Below are 20,509 nucleotides of genomic sequence, written 5' to 3'. Positions count from 1 at the left end.
CTGTTACCATACAATGTTAAAAGTGATACACACACACGAAAGAAAAATCTTACTTGAACAATATATTGTACCTGTAGGTGAACAGTAAGGTAAAGTAAGTATGGCTTCATAGTTAAGATGTTAAAACAGGACACACAAGACCTGCATTTAGTTCCAGACTCAGCCAGGAGTCTGTTACTACCTTAGGTAAAATTCATAATCCTTCAGCTACAGCTTTCTTCTCTATAAAATGATAATGACATTGTCCATATGGTTATTTTATTTTTGAGCTATTTTGAGGTTTAGAGCATTCTGTATTTGCTTATGTCCAATATCTAATACCTCAGAATACAGGTTGATAGGGGTCTCTCAACATTTCAAGGAAGAAGAAGAAAAGCAGAAAAGAATCCTCCTAAGTCAGCCTGTTTCTTTTCTAATTCATACGTATTTATAGAAAAACGAATAGTTTTCATTCTTTCATTACCAGAAATTAAACGGGATACAAACACTTTGACAAATTAGTCAGGAGGAATCAAAGTGTGACTGACAGTTCCCTTCAGGAAGGGATTAGAGCCACAGTTACAGGCAGGATCATATCACTCGCTCCTTTTCACTGACGAGATCTCTGATACATCTCACATTCTCTCTACAAGTAATTACATAGATATTGCCTGATTTTATATATCTAGATAGGTATCTATAAGTATATAAAAATCACACACAAGCAAAATGTGGCAGCAATATATTTCTTGGAAGCCTACATGAAGATGACCTTTTAAAGGAATATCCTTTTATAAAATCAAAATGCCATTCTGCTTCATAAGACAAATTTTAAAGGTAAAATAGTGAAGCAGTATTAAGTTAATATAGAAATAAAAACTTACATATAAAATGTTCTGATATATATACACATGCATATACGCATGGGATATATACACATAAACAGAGAAAAACATCCGTTTAGGAGTCCAGAGCAGACTTCCCATTCACTAGGTAATATCACCATTAAATTTGATCATTGCTGTCTTAAAATAAGTTGGTAAAAGTACAAATAGGATGTACAAGAAAAGGAAATCTGCCCAACATCAGAAGTTACAGACTGTGCAACAATATTATGAGCATCCTACATGCATGCCCTTTCCCTTATCAGTTCCTTTGACTAATACTGTTTCAGGAAGGCAGCATAGAATCTTCATGTTATGGTGCAATCATCAATAAACTGACAGTTTTGTAGTGTATATATGTTTATACATACATGTGCTCAAATTACTCTAGCACCATTCTTGTATGATTGCAGTTCAGCATATGCACAAAGCATATGCTTAATTTAAATCCTATGCTTCAAGTTAAACACAGGTTTGCGTGCTCTATCTAGGCAGCTTAAATAACTATCAGAAAGAAATACGAGTTTTGCTTGATCCTGGCTTGGGTTGGATTTCTACAGGTTCTGCACAGAGCCCATCACATACTATGAACTGTTACCCCCTTAAATATCAGGTATGAGATTTGAAATTATAATTTCAATAAATGAACAACCCCACACCTGTCACTAGGAAAGGCACACGGGGGTGGGGGGCAACATGACTATTACCAGCAATTGTATGCTATTTTCCTATGCCTTTCACCATCTCGGAGTTAAAAAGCACCTGGAAAAGACAGGCTTTAAGCTTTTGAGAGTTACCTTTAGTCAGTCTTTTACATCACTAACCACTGACATTCAACATCATGTAATTGGGAATGCCTTAAAGGAGGAGCTGCAGCCAAACACACAAATACGTATTGTTCTAACTCAATCTAATTTCTAGGGCACCCAGAGGCCCTCGGTCCTGAGAAACTGCCCTCGTTCTGCCGCTCTCTGAGGTAGGTGAGACAAAGTTTAAGAGACACAGTGCACTAATAAAGAGAGACACCTGTGACTGCCAAGTTTCCTGTTCCTGCAAGTGCTGGCATTGCTCCTGGAACAGAGGGGAAGAACAGTCTGTTAAAGTACTGTTGTCTCCAATAGCTCAAACATCTGCAGGAATAATAAGGGGATTTACTCTTCTTTCGTCTTTGCTTTCTCCCACTTCTTGGCCACTTTCAACTACAAACACTTGTGAGGTTTGTGTATATGCCACACTGCAATATTGACTTAAATCTGACAGCAGAAAGCCCCAGTTATTTATTTAGTTTTAGCTTGCAACACTAAGTTTCTGTGGCAGCTTTTCAAAGCATTATACTGAGAACACACAGAAAACAGAATGTTTAAAAACCTTTTAAAATAAAAAGCCCTATTTGGTCCTAAGGAGTAAAAAAAATAAAAGCATCTGCATAAGACTTTATTACATGTAACTGGACATTTTTCACTGTTGAAATTGAAGCTTTCAAGAAGGCCCCAGAATATAAAGCCTAAGCCATGTTTCCAAAGAGGTTTAAGAAGATCCAGAGTCAAGCTGAATATGTGAATATATCTAACACCAGTTTCCATGGTAAGTGTTGTTATATGTAATTGAAAACACTAAAAGAGTCTTTTCTATAGTTCTATAGCTAATATGTTACACTAGAAAGAGGTCTTAAATAATTATTTTTAAAACATACGTAGGATTTCATCCAGAAACATACAGGATTCATCTTTTGTGAACAACAATGTATGCTGAAACAACATCTCGATAGCCCCAGCTCTCCTCAAAATGATTTTTTGAAGCATTGCAAGCATGAAAGTAAACTAATATCACGGAACTCTTAATTTAAATAGTTCAGAACTGGTGCGTTATCTGGAGTGAGATAAAAGTATAATCCAGTTTGTTACCAAATGGCATGCTAGCTCATGTTCTGGTTGTAGTGAAGTATGTTTGCTGTCTTCGGAAGGTACATGTATCTCCACTTCTTAACCGTTGGCATTAAAACCAGTATTTAAGAGTTGGAACAACTTGGCATGTGAAAAGGTGAGTTAGTCCTCATATGGGACTAATTTAGACAGATATCTACCTAAAAATATGCTCAATCACACACTATAGCAATCACAGGATGAAGTTTGTATCACTGACTTCTACAGCAGCTTAGACCCTAATGATCCCTGCTGTCCTAAAAATCTATTCCTCTAAAAACAAGAAATAAAGTAACCCACCACACCACAAAAACAAGATACAAACAAACAAAAAAATACCACCAAACCCACACACACCACACATGATTCATTTTCCTATTTTGTAGTTCTATTTAAGAGTTTAGTTGGCTTAGGACGGGGAGTAGGCATCTTCCTTATGATAAATCAAGTTTTCATCTCAGAGAACTTTTAAAACACATTATCTGCAGCATTCAGACATGAAAAGAGTGTCTAGCACACATGCCCTGACTGTATTAGATGCGCTTTCCAAGCTCAGATGTAAGAGTTCAGTTCCCCTCTCATTTCTCAGGTGAGAAAGGGCTAACAGTACTTCAAGAGGTAGTGCATACTCTCAGCTGGATAAATTCTTTCACTGTGGGGAGAATTACAGTCCCAAAGGAAGCTTCTTTCTTCTATTAAAATGAGAATGGCTGCTGAGGGAGGCAGATCTGTGGGAGAAGATTTTTAATGAACTCAAGTAGAAATTGCGTGAATTAACAGCTGCGTCACAGGACTGGGAGTCAGGAGAGATGTGCTCTATTCCTGGCTTTGTGACCTCAGGCAGATCGGTTTTACTTATAATTACTACGCTATAAGTAATAGGTAGCCAAAAGTCTTGTAGTGCAATACTTACATAGTACTGTTAGCCATTTTATGTTGCTTTCAATTTACTGGCAAATGACACAGTGGATGTCTCAGCCTTTCTGAAAATATAAAGTGGGGAGAGAAGACAAAACCCAGGACCTGGCTCACTGGGCATCACATGCATGCACAGTGAAGAGCAAGAGTGAACAGGCATAAAGCAAGCAAGAAAGAAAGAAGCAGGATTGTCCTAGCCATACTGTCCAAGCCAGGAGTAGCACCCAGTACATCTTATTTCCAGGCATTTCCCCTATCACTGGGCTATGAAGCCTTCTTCACCTGGTGCTGTTACAGTGGCCTCATGGCCGATGCCTGAGGTTGTTCGCTTTCTGTTTAATCCTTTACAAAGAATAATGACAAGCAGCAACTGCCATCTCCTTCTACTCAGTCTTTTCAAAAGACCTGATGTGCCTCTTGCATCCTTTTTAAGATCAATTCAAAGCAACACAAAGTATCCAATGGTCAGTACTGCAGAAGAAACTGGAATAGTGCCATTTAAAAAAAAATAAAAATACCTAGAAATCAACCATTTTAATACCACAAGTCCAATAAATAAAGTTACAGAATTGTCTAGGACTTTGCTGGTCACGATGTCAAGCATATTTAAGGAAACTAGTGAAGTATAATAAATTGTACATGCAACAGGTTGTATCTTGCCTCCTGCGAGCAATATGAATGGCTTACAGTTTGGAAGGGGGAGAGGATTATTAATCCTCTGTAATACTCTTATTACAAGACTATCAATCACTTTGCTATACATTATAAAACAGAGACTAGATCCCCAAAGCCAAATAAAATTCAGAAAGACATTCTACATCCTCTTTCCTTCTGGTTTTGCAGAGTCTTTCCCCAGCTGGTATTAACGCAGACAACCTGTTTCTTTGCATTAGCCTCAAGCTGCCTCTAAGCTCTCAGTGCACCTTGGGTAAGAGATTTCTGCTCTCATCCTGCACCTTAACCACTAGAGTTTTAGAGAAAATATTGACGGTAGAACTAAGTCAGGTCAATATTTGATATCTTGGCTTTCTTCATAAATGAAATTAACACTGCAGCAAGAAAAAGCCCTCTAAGTTTTATCAGTTTTGAAACATAAGCTCAAAAAGGAGGTCTCAGGTGTCTTTTGAAAATGGAAGGAAAATATCCCAGCTATGAACTTTAGACAGTGACCAAAATTTTTAGTATCTACCTATAATTACAATTCAAAAATTATTGCATCTAATATTTTTTCAGAAAGCTGCCCCTAAGTATTAACACATTTGCTGAAAATGAAAAAAGAAAAAATGCAGGAGAAACCAACAACCAGAATCCTACTGTGCAGAATCATGAAACCAGGTTGTACAGAGTAAGAAATATAGATATTTGAAATAACCTCTGTCATGGAGACTTCAATTGACTAGAAGTTTCTCTTAGCTACCAGTCTGCAAGTTAGCAGGCTAGATGTATGACACGTAACATTTGCTCTCCTTCCTCCTTCTGCATATATTTATGGGGCTAAAGAACTTGATAACTAAGAAGTTTGTTACAGCATGAATTCTTCATCAGAAGAATTACCCAACACCAGCATCCCCTGTTGTACCTGACATCTAGCTGAATTAGCAGGTGTTTACCACAGTTCTCATCTGTGGTGTCCAGTTTGCCATAGTGAAAATAAAAAGGGAAAACAAACCAAAGAACCCACAGACCATTTTTCAGCTATATCTTTACTATGCAGAAAAAGATGAAAAGCCCTGTTGTGGGGTACCAGAGGCATACTGCACCTCCCCAGTGGACAGAAATGGCCTCAGACAGCAATGAGCTACGACTCAGAGAGCACAACTCAAACTGAGTGTCCCAGCACTGTGACAGCACACACACGTAGGGTGCACAGAGCTAACCTGTACTAAGAACAAAGGCAAAAACCTCATGGCCTGAAGCCCTTTCCTCTAGAAACACATCATCAGCTTCAACACCTACAAAGGATCAGCTTAAATCCAACAGCATGAGGAGAATACATTTGTAAAAGGCTTTTCAGCTCCATCCCAGTAAAATCAGATTGCTCAGCTAAATTAAAGCCTTTTTTTTTTTTTTTAATACCATTCAGGAACAATTAAGTCCATAATGTACTCAAACTGAATTTGTAGAAATCTCATATTTAGTTGCCAGTATAAAGCACATCTTTTTCCATTCCTTTTATAATATTCATCACCAACATACAACCATAGTCTATGCAAAACTATTGAAAAACTGAGAACAAAGACTATGTTTAGAAGATATACTTGCCATTTGATTGCAGAAAGAAAGTTATAATGGTGTTTCTGAAGACTTAAATATTTCAATTACTTTTGCTGGAATTAATTTAAAGTGTTTTATACTTTTCCTGCCCTTCCTGCCTATAAATGCACAAACTTTGTTCAAAGAAATCAGTCTTGGCTTTTCCAACAAACTGGAAAGGTTAAATGCCATCTTAATAAGAAAAGAAACAAATTTAGGAAGTGCTAGAACTATGGATTGGATGCGATTTCAACTACTTTCAATGTAAGCACCAGTATGTTTTAGACAACAGAAATTCTCCTTTACTTTAGTAGTATTTGCAAGAATTAAGTAAATCTCTACCCCTTCTCCAGTAACACGATAAATATGAATCACGCCCCATAACCAGTAAAACACATAGCATCCTGGTATAGCGAGGGAAGCCAGTGACAGGGAACATCACAAGGTGGAAGCCAGACACAACCAGGAGAGCCCCACACCCAAGGGCTTGCCTGTGGCACAAGCCAGGCTCAGCTGCCCTTCCTGCCTTTGGCCATTCTTCACATCTACCATGTGTTCTTTTTGTACCATGAATTTCTTTCCCAGAGCACAGAATAAAAAGATTACTTCAGGCAGACCCTTTTGCACTTTAATCCATCTAACTGGGGACACTCTTCAGCAGGTAGATGCTCTGGTTTCATGCTTCACAAGTAAGCAAAACAAAGAGCAGCAGCAAAGTCAATGTGTAAAGTTGCACCTCACAGAATAAAAACACCTGGCTCATGTGCCTCCTCAAGAAAACCTAGTATTAGCCAAAGCATTAGCTAAAATAGAAATTACTAGTATATATAACCTCTGCAAAGACCATTTCTAGATCTGCCTCTCAGAGCCCAGCAGGTCACAAGACACTTCTTTCTGCGAGATGGAAATCAGCCTGACTTCTCTTGTTGACTTGAGGAGGGCCGATTCACAGGACTAGAAAACAGCAGCTATAAAAAGATCCATGACAGTCTTTCTGTTGCAGGCGAGAGCTCTGCCCATGCTGTGGACTGCAGAGCAGAAGGTAAGCTCTCTTGGTGCTGCCCCAGGTGCAGCAAGGACTGAGGAGCCCCCAGGCATCCTGGGCTGCCAGCAGCCCCTGCTACTGGACGAGCAGCAACTGCCTGACACCTCCCTGGGCACCAGAGAGGGGAATGTCACATAACAGCAGTGTCCAGGGAAAGAAGTAGCCTGTTTAATTGTGTACAAACCCAATTTCCTTCCTAATGTCCTCTCCTTTCCTCACTTGAATAAGGTACAGCTTTATTATGTTACTTGGCAAAGAGCAGCTTGTTCAACACAATGGCAATAGTTTAGGTTTTTCTGGGTAGGAGCTTAAATGAGCATTTGTTAGCAACCCCTAAAATTCAAGCTAGGTCCCTATTGCTGTCAGCAGCATCCTGACAGAAGGTTAGAAGTTCAGTGCCGTAACAAGCAAAACAGCGCCACTTACTTACAGCATGTGCATCCAGTGACCAGGCAGCGTACTGCTCCCACTTGCAGGGCAGCAGGGGAACATTCAGAACTTCAGCTACCAGTTCAAGACAAAGTGAAAAAAATGAAATATATCACAAAGATTTCTCCTTTTCTTAAGGGAGAAGGGAGAAAGGGACTTAACTGAAGCAGCGCACTTGCCTTGTCATAGCACTCCTTTGCCCTCAGATCACAGTTTAAGAGAGCACCCTGGGATTACAGTAAGACTGTAGCAATTGCTTAGCTGCTGCTCTGAAAAATATGGACCCTTTGCCTCTTGTGGTTCCTTTTTCTGTGCTTCCAACAGAAGACTTCCTAACAGGAGAGAAGGCCCGATATCTTCATTTCTTTTCATTGATGAAATACTGCTAAGGGTAAACACCTTTAACAGAAATTATGTGTTATCACCAGCATGACTGATATCATAGACAATGCCTAATACTGCGTCCTGTAACAAGCCATGGATTTTAGCTGTATCACATCTACTTGTGCTAACATTTGTAATGGAGATGATTTAGGAAGATGGAGAGGATTTAAAACAGTCCACACAAAAATCTAGCAAAATAAAAATCAGTAATAAACCAGCTGCAATCCAGCTCTCAAGCCCTTTTTAAAGAACATATAAAACTGGTTGAGGCTTTCAGCTTGTTATGCAGAAACAGTCTTCCCAGGCAAGCCCAGCAGGTGCTTACCCAGAACTTTGCGCAAAGGCCGGAGAGCAGAACAGAAGTTCACTGAAGCCTGGGACATATGGAAGCAAACTGCTTCAATGTCCAAATTAAAAACTGCAACAGAGACAATGAATGATGTTGAAATTAACTGATCTCTGTTAAAAAGAATTGTTTTAAGAGAAATATTTTAGCAAATCTATATTGCCCACATGAATACAAAAAGATATTCTTTCAAACCGGGATAGCACGTAGCATGACTGAGGTCAGCAACATCAACCCACTCAGCCAAAACCCATCACTGAAGTCAGAGCCATTTCTCAAACTATTTGACAAAAACACCTCTCTTCCACTCCGCTGAGCGGGCAGCTCACACTGGAGTCCCTGACCTGATTTCACCCACACTTCTTAACCTGCTCTGGAGTTGTTTGGCTGCACACCCTGGTCACACAGAGACATGTATACATACACACACAGGCTTCTTGCCAGTCAGGACACACAGCTTCATAAGTACTACACCAAATGGGGCTGAACCTCAACAAAATGCCAGATGGGTTTGCTGGTCTAAAGACCAAAATCATAACCATTACAATTAAACCTTAAATTTTTTCAGAAGGAGAGGTTCAGGCTGATGGTGCAAGTCTCCAGGCCAGCCATCACTCTGCAAATGCCATTTCCCAAGAGGCAACAGATGAGCATACACTGGCCTGTTTCCACCTCAGATTTATTACACTCTAGGGAGAATAAATCTTAATATCCAAGGAAAAAAAAAAATCAATGTAAACTTATTATAAATGCATGGTTTATGAGCTTATTTTTAGAAGTTGGTCAAAGTATCAGGATTTTTTTCATAGTTAAGTTCTTTTTCCTTTTTTCACCCCAAATATGCCAGTGATTTGACTAAGAGGAAACCTGAGAAGACAGTAAAAGTTAGTTTAAAAAGTACTTCCTTCTCCCTGATGTAAAAGCTTTAGTAAGGCAAAGTATTTCCTGAATATTGAAAAAAAAAAAAAAAAAAACCAAAACCAAACCAACCCTAACAGTATTACATAGCAAGACAAAAGAGTTCATTTGCTTGCCATTTACTAGGTACAATATTTATTCCAAATTTTCATGGACTTGAACACACAGCTGAAGGTGCAACATGGGTACTGATGAAGGAATAACCATAAGCCATAATTTTTCCTTACTACCTTACATGCCACATCAAGCATCATTCCTGCCCCAACACTCGGGTAAGAGACACCAGCCACCCTGTGCTGCTGCTCAGGGATCACCAAAGGTTTGGTGTGGAGAAGGGGGCCTCAATCAGAGAAAGAGGAGAAGGACCTGCAGATCTGAGGTCTGTCTGCCTGCTCTCCCAGCTCCAGGTCTGCCAACACTCCTCCTCACATTTCCCATCTCTGAGCAGTTACTGCTCCTGCAGCCATATTTCTAGATTTTCCTCCTAACAAGCATCCCCATTTGACATCCATTTACCTAAGGCAAATGCAGTGACTTCCGCAGCAGAAATTGCTTTAGAGCTGCATCATTTGTAAAGCAAGCCTTCAGAAAGGAAAAAAAAAAAAAAAAAGAAAAAAAAAGAAAAAAGAAAAAAAAAAGAAAAAAAAGAAAAGGAAAAACTTCTGACCACAAACAACTTCACCTCCTCAGCAATATTCATCCTTAACTCTTACAACGTATTTTTCATACCAACCCAACAGGCTTAGAAAGAAAGAAGGGGCGAGGGGGTATTCTCTTTGTACAATTCATTTTATCCAGTGCATAGCATTTACTACAATCACAGCACCATATTCTGCAGGAAGAAATGCAGTATAAGTATCCTTAACCTCCAAGGAAGGTTAGGTTAAAAGAGCCCTCTACTGAAACCTGTGTTTTCTCCCGAGTTTGCTGGACTTCAGAACTTCCCTTTCTCCTCCACATGCCTCAGAACGGTTGCGTTGATTATTCAAGCCATATCATCATAACCCCCCTCCATAGCTAATGCTGTCAGTCAAATCCTGGAGATATTCACTGGTTTTATTTAAAATGTTTTCTCTTTCTGCTGACAGCAGCAGTGGTCACTAAGCCTGAACTCTTAACTACCCAATATAATCAGAAATCAGACTTCAAGGCCTACATTTAGTTAACAAAGCTTACAAATTTGCATGTGCTTAGATGTTCTTCAGGCAAAGATGATGCAGTTCTTCCTCCAAAAATTTTACAGTGCATATCATTCCAATCACTTTACTTGGGAAAAAAAGAAAAAATAAGTTACAGAGTAGAAGAGTGTGAACGGTTCCAAGTTTTACAGAATATCAAGTAAAATCCTTTTCAGTACAAAACTCAATGTAAAAAAAAAGAATAAAAAAAATCAGAATTGAAAGAGTAAATTGCATGAAAACTTTCCACTGATGACAACTGAAGAATAAAACACCCAGTTGTCTGATACAGAGAAGGTTAAGAGGACAAAAGAATGAATTGGGTGGACATGAAAAATTGAAGGAAAGACAAATTCGGAACTGATGTCAGGCCACACATTTTAATTGCGGAACTGCATGCCAGACATTAACACAGAGCCGGGGTCATTCGGAGAACGATCAAAGGGCACTTGAGGGACATTGGGCACTGGGGTGCAGCAACTTTCTACAGAAAATCTTACTAGTCTTTACTTACTTGTACTATTGCTGCATTATTTGAAATAGCTAGCACGAACTGTGGTGCTCCTTTAGGAGAAAAAAAACAAACACACACAGAAAGAAAGAAAATAGTCCTACCATTGAGGCTGTCAATCATAAATAAGAAAAACTACAGGCATTTAAAATAAACTGCCCCTTCAGAGCTGAGGTCACTTTGTCAATATCAATCTTCTCATTTTGATGCACATTAAGAGCTATTGGAGTGTCCCCTTTTATCCTATGACTGTGAATTGACCTTACTGACTACTGAATACAATATGGCCATTTAAGGATGTGGTAATTATCGGTAACCGCACTAACTAAGTTAGTAGCACACAGGGCATCATTGCTCTGGCTTGTATTGCCACCTGGCCTTCATTTTAAGATATTTATTCTTATTTCATATACCTTGACTCAAAATATAGTCACATCAGTCGCTTACAGTTATTTTCCATTGGACTCCCATGACAACTTACACTAAAAAGGAGCATTTTTCACAAAAAAAAAAAAAAACAACCCAACTGTTGCTTCAGAAATTTTAATTAAGCTCTAAAAGCTCATACTTCAAACACAAATACCTTCCAGCCTTATCATAGCACCATTCTGCATTCTCTATCTTAAACTTTATGTCAAGGCACTGATGGAAAAAAATTGCTGCACGGGTACTACCTAGCTATTTATGAAAGAGAAGAGCTTACTGGAGAGAAAGGCACACCCGTGAAGCATTACTGAGAGTACAATATACATGCCATTACACCATGATGTAGTGTGCTTGCTGAACTTCAGCCCTTTAACAGAAGTACTGAGATCACCCGCATCCAGGGTAGTACCAGTTTGATGACCTTAATTTAAATAAAACAATGTGCGTAGGCCCACTTATCAGTTTAAAGTATGGAAAGAAATTAAATCTATTCAATAACAATTTAAGACATCACCCATGCACAAAACTAAGACTTTCGTAAGAGAGGCTTAGAATGTGATTAAAAGAACCCAAAACAACTCACTGTGACTGTGTGTTGCTTTGTATGAATGGCAATTCTCAAAAGGGAACACTTTGTGCGCACTACTGCCTTCAGCACAGTATTAAAGTGCTCTTTGTCATCTCACATTTACTCCTTCTGACAAAAACACTCTCAAATGAATCAAACAAGACTTCTGTTAAAATACAACACAGGAACAACCAAAGCTGGGTCAAGAACCAGACCTCCTGCCACGTGTGTCACAGCCTGTCACTACAGTGGTGATACAACATGCACCAGCTCATCAGAAGCAAAACCCACCAAATTGCAGCACCCTTTCTCCAGGATCATAATCCACTTCCAAAGTGAATCAGAAGGTAGAACAGCCTGTCTCCAAAACTCAAGATTGGGAAGGACAGGCACCCAAGATATGTATACATGCTCCTTTTTGCACAACTTCTGAGAAGCTGCAGCCTTGTGAGCCCAAGATATGGCCTTACCGGGAGGACACTGGTCAACCTGGGCACACACACCAGCTGCTGCGCTGCTACCAAACACGAGCCACATCACTTCCTCATAGGGCAGCTTCCTTTGGTCTAAAATCAGCTTTACTGATTTGCTGATGAAGATATATAATGTGATCACCATAGAGATTACTTTTTTTAAAGGGAAAAAAAATAATCAATAGTAGCTTGGGCTGGAAAGGGACCTTGGAATCAATTTGGAGATGACACGCTGGGCTTAGGCCCAAAGCAGAAATCCTGGCCAAACAGAGTCTAATGCTTTTAGAGTTCATTTAAAGATGACCCAAAATTAAATTTCCAGTTGTAGGAGCCTAATTCACTCTAGATTGTTTAGAAACACTGCTAGGGGAAAAAAAAAAAAAAAAATCCCAACACAAATATCCTTCTGAGGTTTTGGAGTTCAACTTAATAAATTTTTCATCAGACTCTGTATATTCTTCCATGCTTGTTCACTTTTGTTGCCATAGGTTGTCACATTCTGTTAACCCAGAGGATCAATAAGGAGGCAAGCTTCTCTGACAGCTTGCAAACACTACTGTTTTCTTCACACTGTTTCTATTCAGTGCTACTTCTGCCATAGATACACCCAAGTTTGTAAAGCTATTTATTTTCCCCCAAAATAGATACAAAAGAGCGTACCAAGGAGAAGGCACAATTCTCCACCTATTTAAACTAAGCACCCAAAAATATCTCACCTTGTTTTGCCATATCACAAGCCAGAGTAGAAAAGTTACCTGGCTTTACAGATTGCCATACACGCATCCCTCCAGACTGCAGCAGTCCCATCACATCAGATTCATCTGCAGTGCAGTCTTACCTGCACACTGCGTCAGCAGCGTTTGCTTTGCAACTGCATGAGAAGTGAGAATAAACCACATGCTGATGACCCATCAAAAGGTCTCTGAACCTGGCCCTGCTGTGAAATGACACTATATATATCCAGGAAGTGATCTGGAGCACCAGAAATACAGCAGTGCTGCAAAACATGTTCATCTACTACTCACATTATTTCAGCATCTCCAGCAGCTTGAACCGTACCTTTGTACGGTTCTCAATGCCAAAGTCCTAGTACTTACCTAAAGCATCACTCTACCAAGATAAAGGTCATGGGGTGAGCAGGCAGGGAGAGAGAAGGGGAAATAAAGGTGAAAAAGACTTAAGAGTGAGTCATACTCACTTTGACTGTAACTTCAACTGTGTCTTGACAAACAATTAATGCTAGATTTTCACACTACCACTCATTTGGCAGAACATATTTAAGCCAATACAAAACACAGATCGGATTTCAAATTAGCAAGATCACCACTGAATTATATGAGGAGAACGATAGCAAGTCTGTGCTGGCACCAGGCTTCAGCATGCCACATGGTATTCCAGATTGCACTGATCCCAGCCTGGGCTGATCCCCACCACCTGGTGCATTGCAAAATGCCTCTTCTGCAAGGCTTTCTGAGCAGCCCTCTTGGAGGAAGAGTCCTTCTGTTTCCAAGGTCACCCACATTTCCAAGAAACGGCCTTGCAGAAGAGCTGCTTGGCTAGATCAGACCATTATTTGTATCTGAGCACTGCAAGATCTGTACACCGTTTTAGCCTGCGGAATGACCAGTGGTCCCAACACTGCACTTGTTCTCATGACCAGGTCTACTTTCTCATGCCCGTTCTGCTCACTGAGAGCAGCTATACTCATCCTGGACACAAACCACAGTGAGCACCCCCACTCCAAAACAGCGTGCACACTTCTGCCCAAATTAGCTTCTCCTTGCTGCTTCAGAGCTGCCATAACTTCTCTGCATACAGCATCAAGGATCAATTCTCGACAAGAAAATAAGTGAAAGTGGTCGTTGTGCCCTCAAAGCTTAATAGATAAATAACTCTTATGGACCATCTGGTTTTCTCCCCGTCAAGCCAGTTTGCACAACAGTTCATCCCTGTTCCATCATCACAGTTAGGACCAGACCATGAACTAAAGCATACCCAGATCATAATCAGCACACACCTTAGCAAGCCCTGCTGTTTGCCAAGTTCAGGGCATCTCGTGCTGTATCATCTGACCGAGAAACAGAACTTCTCAAATACGAGCAGACTTCCTACCCCAGAAATTACCCTGGGGAAAGTCTGTTGCTATTTTTAGTTACAGGTAATTTTGTAAGTCCAAACAATAATGAAATGATCAATTGTAAAGCAGAAAAGGTTGGATGCCTGATCTATGTTGATGACCACAGAGGAATCATGCAAGGATCCAGCCCAGCTCGCCCACAGAAACCTTGCTTTTAGCAGAAACAGGCTAACCCTATTGTTGCACACAGGCATTGCTATTTACCTTTTTAAAAGCTGACAGGACAAAACTCCAGAGGTGAGGGCTGAAGAAAAATGGATAAAGGCCACAAGCCTCAGCCAGGGACCCTCCAGGACCACAGCCCGCAGTATCTGGTGCTCTAGCCCTCACAGCTCTCCAGGAACACACAGCCTGCTGGACTCCACACTACAACACAAGCCTCACAAAGCAGCACCTACAAATCAGCCCAGCCCATCCATCCCCTAGCAACACATGTAGCAAGTATCAGGACTAATCCAAAGATCGTAACAACAGCAACATACTTGGCTTCAAAAAACTTCTTCTTACCTTAGCCAGCAGCTCCTAAGCAGACTTCCAGCAACACTAGGGTCTCAGTAGTAGAAAGGAGCTTTCTCACTTACCTAGTTTTATTACCATCCTCCAAGTGCAGCAGCCTTCATGACTGTGCTCAACCTTTATCTAGACCAGCTTCAGCCACTCGTCACTGAACAGCTCTGATGCTGAACACCTGCAAAACAAGGTGTAGCAGATCAGTTGCTACTCACCTTAATCTGAAAAACCTGTGTCTCATCTCAGACCATAGAGCCCTAGCAAATTTTCTGGGGTCTAGCTAGCATACAGTGGGGAGGGGAGCTAAGGAACTGTCAGGGACACACAGAGTCTGTTTGCGTGAGGTGCAGTGCTGGCGCACCAGCTGAGCTCCTCAGCCAAAACAAGCACAAGAGAGCAAGAAGTGACTTGTAGAAAGATAGGTAGAAGGTCTGGTTGTATACTGGAAAACAAAAAAAGAACTGGAATAAAACCTGCCAAAATGAAGTTAAATCATTATGACGTTTTTTAGAAAACACACACATTTTAACTGATAGGATAAAGATATATGGAATTACTGCTTTATAGTAAGATAGATAATTTATGATCTCGCTGCTATGAGAGTAGCTTAGATGTTTCTTACACTAACATGAGTAAAAAAATGTCAAGACTTTTAGAGTGACGGTAGAATAAAAATGCAAAATATATTAACTCTCCACATTAGCTATGGCTGGAAGGAAAATAGGAGGCTCAGAAGACTAATTGCTTTACTCAGTATGGCAAATTATCCATTCCAAAAGGCAACTAGTGGCATGAAAATAATAATAAGTGAATGTTAGAGGGCATTAGCAGAGGTACAAGAATTCCATACCATTAACAGTGCTAGTTTATGCTTTTAAGTTTACAGCAAATTAGCCATACCTTTCTAAAGCTTATCAACACTTCTCTCACTAGAAATTAAACCTTGAACCCTAAAATATTGGCATCTCTGCCATTTCATAATAACAAACCTTAAATGAGATAAACTAATACTTTTCTGTACTGGTTAGGAAAAAACACTGGTTGAAATCATACAACAGTAGCTTCAAAGGCAAAAGTCCACTTAATCTTGCCTCTCCTATTATATGCTCATTTGCCTCAATGAGAACATTAACCTTCAAGAGCAGCCAGATCTGCTTCACGTGCTCCAATTTAGCAGAGGCTGCTTTGGAGTCACAGGTGACCCCCCAGTCGCAGGCTGCCCTCAGCGGGACACGCTGTGCACGCGTGGCCAGTGTGTGCTCCAGCCCATGGCACGAACGTGTGTTCAGGGGCCTCGTTTCTCTCAGAGAGGTGAGGAGCAAGGAAGACTCCCAGAGAATGCGTTATGGGTTTGAATGGAGCCAGTTATGTGATCCTGTGAAACAGTCAAAGAGAAATCACTTCTGGGCTGGGGGAGTGAGAGGCTGAGGTGGGTTCTGCATTACACAATTAGGCAATGAAGGGCACATTTCCCTAATGAGTCCTTTTAGCCCTGTAACAACAGGATGAATTATGTCCCATATATATTCCAGTTCACTACCTGAGAAGATAAAAATGGCATCTTTTAGTTTTCCAGAAGTGAAAGGCTGGATCACTATCTTTCCCACCTGCAAAGCCTCTGGGACTAACAGGCATCACTCCATCTAGGAGACAAAAATCTGCCCTTCCAGCTGAGACCATAACCCTTGAGTATTGATCAAGCGTCCACGTCCCTTCCACATAATAGAATTTCCTGGTGAGCTAATTGTTTTTACTTCTTTCATCTCTGTAAATGAGGGCAATGGCAAGGGCAAAGAAGAAAGAATTAGCTCTAAGTGTTCTTGGCTTCAAAGCAAAAGGAGACAAAGCTTCCAGATTTTGGAGAGTGCCGTACAGGCTTTATAAAGCACCATGGGACCTTCCAAATATCTGAACTTAGAATTGCTTTAGCTTAGGACAAGGCTTGCCTGCACTGCTCAAGGATTTATGCTTTCTACATCTGCCGTTACCATCTGCCTGCAATGACAGAGCTGAATGGCACCTCCTGCCCAGCAGCGCCGCGTTGTGAGAGTGTAAGTGAGGCAAGGCAGAGTCGCAACAATGCAGATTTGTGCATGCGGATATACACCAACATCAGGTTTACAGAAAGGAAAACTGAACTACCAGCAAAGATGCAAATGGCAGGATTAATGCCTGACTCCCAGGAGAAAAGTGGCTCCTTTGGTTTTCTTTCCCAAAGCAGCAATGAGTCTCTGAGGTGTGGCCTTTAGTCCTCCTCACTTTTTTTTCCCCCACACATGGGCACATGTCCTAAATCGAGGCTTTCCCCTGTGTAATACTGCAGTTTCCCACTGTGGGCTTTGAATAAAGAGTTCAGCAGCAAATTAATTGCTTCCCTACCCGTACAAGCAGAAGTCTGTTCGTGCCTGTCTCAGGCCATCATTCCTGATCCTTGTTATAGTTCTGCCTGTGATAACTATGCTATAAAATATTATTTTGCCAAGACACTAATGGGTCCTATAGGGTTTTTATATGTGTCTGTGGGGGGGTTTTAATACAGGAGAGGCCTATTAAGAGACAAAGTATCTCCTAGTCATCTCCAAAAACCAAAGGATTACTTTCTGTTACCTCTTTTCTTTCCTTCTTTGAAAAGAATCAGCATAACCAAGTGTACTGTGAATTAAACCATGCAGTCATAAGTATTTTCATATATTAATGTCTTAAACCTCCTGTGTGTCCTTGTTCTTCTTCACTTATACAACACATGTCCTGGAATACTTTTGTTAAAATACAGCCAAAACAAAGCAGAATGCAGGTCCTTTGTATAGGACAGGCACCTACCGTCAGGCGATTTCCAACAGGAAGGAGAGGTGGGGGACCTGGTACCATTCACTGACAGGGACACAACAGCATCCAGACCCAAGTGGTTCTCAAAAAACAGGAGGTGTCTTAATCAGCATTCTTAGAACTTTTAAAATATGTTTACTCAGAAACACTATTTTACAGCAACTCTCCTCTGAAATCTGCGATTTTTGAGACATATATCTGGGTTTTACTCCTCTACTTTTCATTCCAGCTGGTAACATTCAGGCAAATCTACACTGGTAAATACATTTTTTTCATCATACCATACAGCAAGCTTATAAAGACAGCATTGCTGTGCACAGAGTGATCACTTTCTGTTAAAATAAAGATTCTACACCTACTTTCACAGAGTTACTTCCCATATTTTGGGAACAGCTAGAATTGAAAAGAAATCATGTTGCTAGTATAAACAGCAATAGCAAAACTTCAGTTATCCAACAGAAGGATTAAAAAAAAAGCCAACCAAACAAACAAAACCCAACTGCTGTATACAGCACAACGAGGACATCCAATATTTTTTCATCTCTGAGTTCCAGCCCTATGAGCCTAGCAGTCTGATTGCCAGTTGCACACATTAGATTGCCTCTAGCATGCTCAGGGCTATTGCAGCATCTGCTTTGCAGCCCTTGGGTTTATGCTGGTTCATAACTGCCCAAGTACAAGATAAGGTGGAGAAGTCAGAGCAGGGCTGAGGACTTGGGAGGTATCAGGTCAGTTATGGCCTCACCAGACCTTGCTCCGGCCCATCTGCAAGGAGGACGCTAGTGCCAACCACTGCCTCTGCAGGGCAGGTGGGAGGGGGGCTCTCATCTACTGGGCAGCCAAATAGCCAACAGATGGAAACACCTTTAGTCTCTCCCAACCAGGGCAAGACAAAATTCAGTGCTGGAAGTCTCAGTAGTTTGCTGTTCCTCCCTAAACACTAATGCTAAAGCTGTACAAGTCAGTTTTGCATTCTGGAAATATGCTTTTTAAGCCAAGCTCTGATTTTTGTGGAGTTTGCAGAGACCAGCTCAAGAGACGGGAAAGACCTAGCAGACCTTATGGCTCTCAAAACACATGTGGTAGGTACCCTGTCCTCAGGGAGCAGCCCCCATTAGCCAAAAGCTACAATACAAGTAAGGTCAATAGTAGCACAATGTCTAACATTTCTAAATGGATTCTGCAAAGCAAAATTGTTATGGGAATCTTCCTGACATGGCTACATATGTTTTCCCCATGTTATTGCCAGAAAGGACACCTTATAGAATATAAAACTACCCAAAAACATATGCAGCTCAACTCTGGGAGTAAATTTTGAAAGTCTGTTTCTTCCTGGATGCGAGCAAAGGTTATTATGTGTCTAGAATAGATGTAGTCTAGACAGATGGAGCATCATGGGGGGAGGAGGACTGAACTCACGATCTGTTTGTTTCCTGAAGAGCCTTTTGTAATGAACTTTGTAAAAAGCCTTTTTGTAAATCCAAATGAATTAAATTGCTTTATATAGCACTGGGATAAACAACTTATCGACAATTAGATTTTTTTAAATTACTTAAATGATGAATGTTGGAAACAGATGAACAAGCAGGAAAATTTGTAGAAAATAATTTAAAGATACACACATTCCAGTAGGCTGGAAATTAATTCTCTTCCAAAAAAGTGTTTTTAATTTAAATCATAGAAGCAATCCCATCAAAGTCAGGATTTTAATATTTTCAGGAATAAAGATCTCAATCTTTCTTTTCAAGCTATGACAAGTGTCAGATCACAGAATCATCTATCACAATTCTCAATAATCCATCTCTTTCCCTGTGCTGATTACTGTCTGTAATGAACAATGTGCTCTAGAAACTATGCATGATCTAAAGACCTCTGAATCTTTAGCAGTCTGCAGCCTTGTAAGATTTGCAGTCTTGCTAATTTTTGAAAGAGCATACAACACTATGGACACGTGCTGAAAAACTTGTGCATAAAGAAGAAGTCTTATAACATAGTTGTGTTTTTGTCTGGCATCAGATATATACTATTAAAAACAAAACCAAAACCAACCAAACAAAAAAAACACAACCAAAACCAAAGCAAGGAACTTGTGATCTTACAGCCAAACCAGAGAAAGAGAAGACCTGAGAAAATCTCAGCAGGTCTGATGAGCCTGAAGTGATTTTCAGCTACAGATAATGTTATTTTAACCTGTCTTTGTATCACTTAACCCTGCTGTGGCACGAAAGCCATGTTCTTCCTCATGCACTGAAATGCCAGGTTTAGTGCAAATTCCAAAGGGAAAATATGAGCACATTTCAGTTCAGTCCCAACTATAATATATCCACTTACTAGCCTGCTTCATCTCTGGCACAGTGGATTTACCGCTTCCCCCATCCATATAGAAGGAGCTTCAGTAAGGCAGAGCAATGGGCTCATGATGCTTCTTTTAGCTCTTTCTTACGACACGGTGGTGGGACTTCTGTCTCGAGGTCCTACTGGCTGCTATTCTCATGGGGAAACAAGAAAAAATATTTGTTTAGACAACTCAAAGTAAAAACCTACTGCAAATATACAGTGTGGTTTTGACCTAACTTTTGAGTTAGCCAGTCTTTACCTTGTTTTGCTTACATCAGGCTATAATCTTCTCCTACATGAAAAAATCTTGGGAACTCCTTCATAGATATTATCCACAGCTAATTTAAAATGAGGCTTAAATGGCAACCTGTTTATACCACGAAAGGTGAAATTAGTAAATGGATGGTACTGTAAATAATTCAACTAGCTTTTAATATTTAATTTCTATGGATCATAAGTTTGTTT

The sequence above is a fragment of the Vanellus vanellus genome, assembly GCF_965231255.1.
Source record: "Vanellus vanellus genome assembly, chromosome: 7".
Classification (NCBI taxonomy): Eukaryota; Metazoa; Chordata; class Aves; order Charadriiformes; family Charadriidae; genus Vanellus; species Vanellus vanellus.
Note: the sequence above shows the minus strand (reverse complement) of the source record.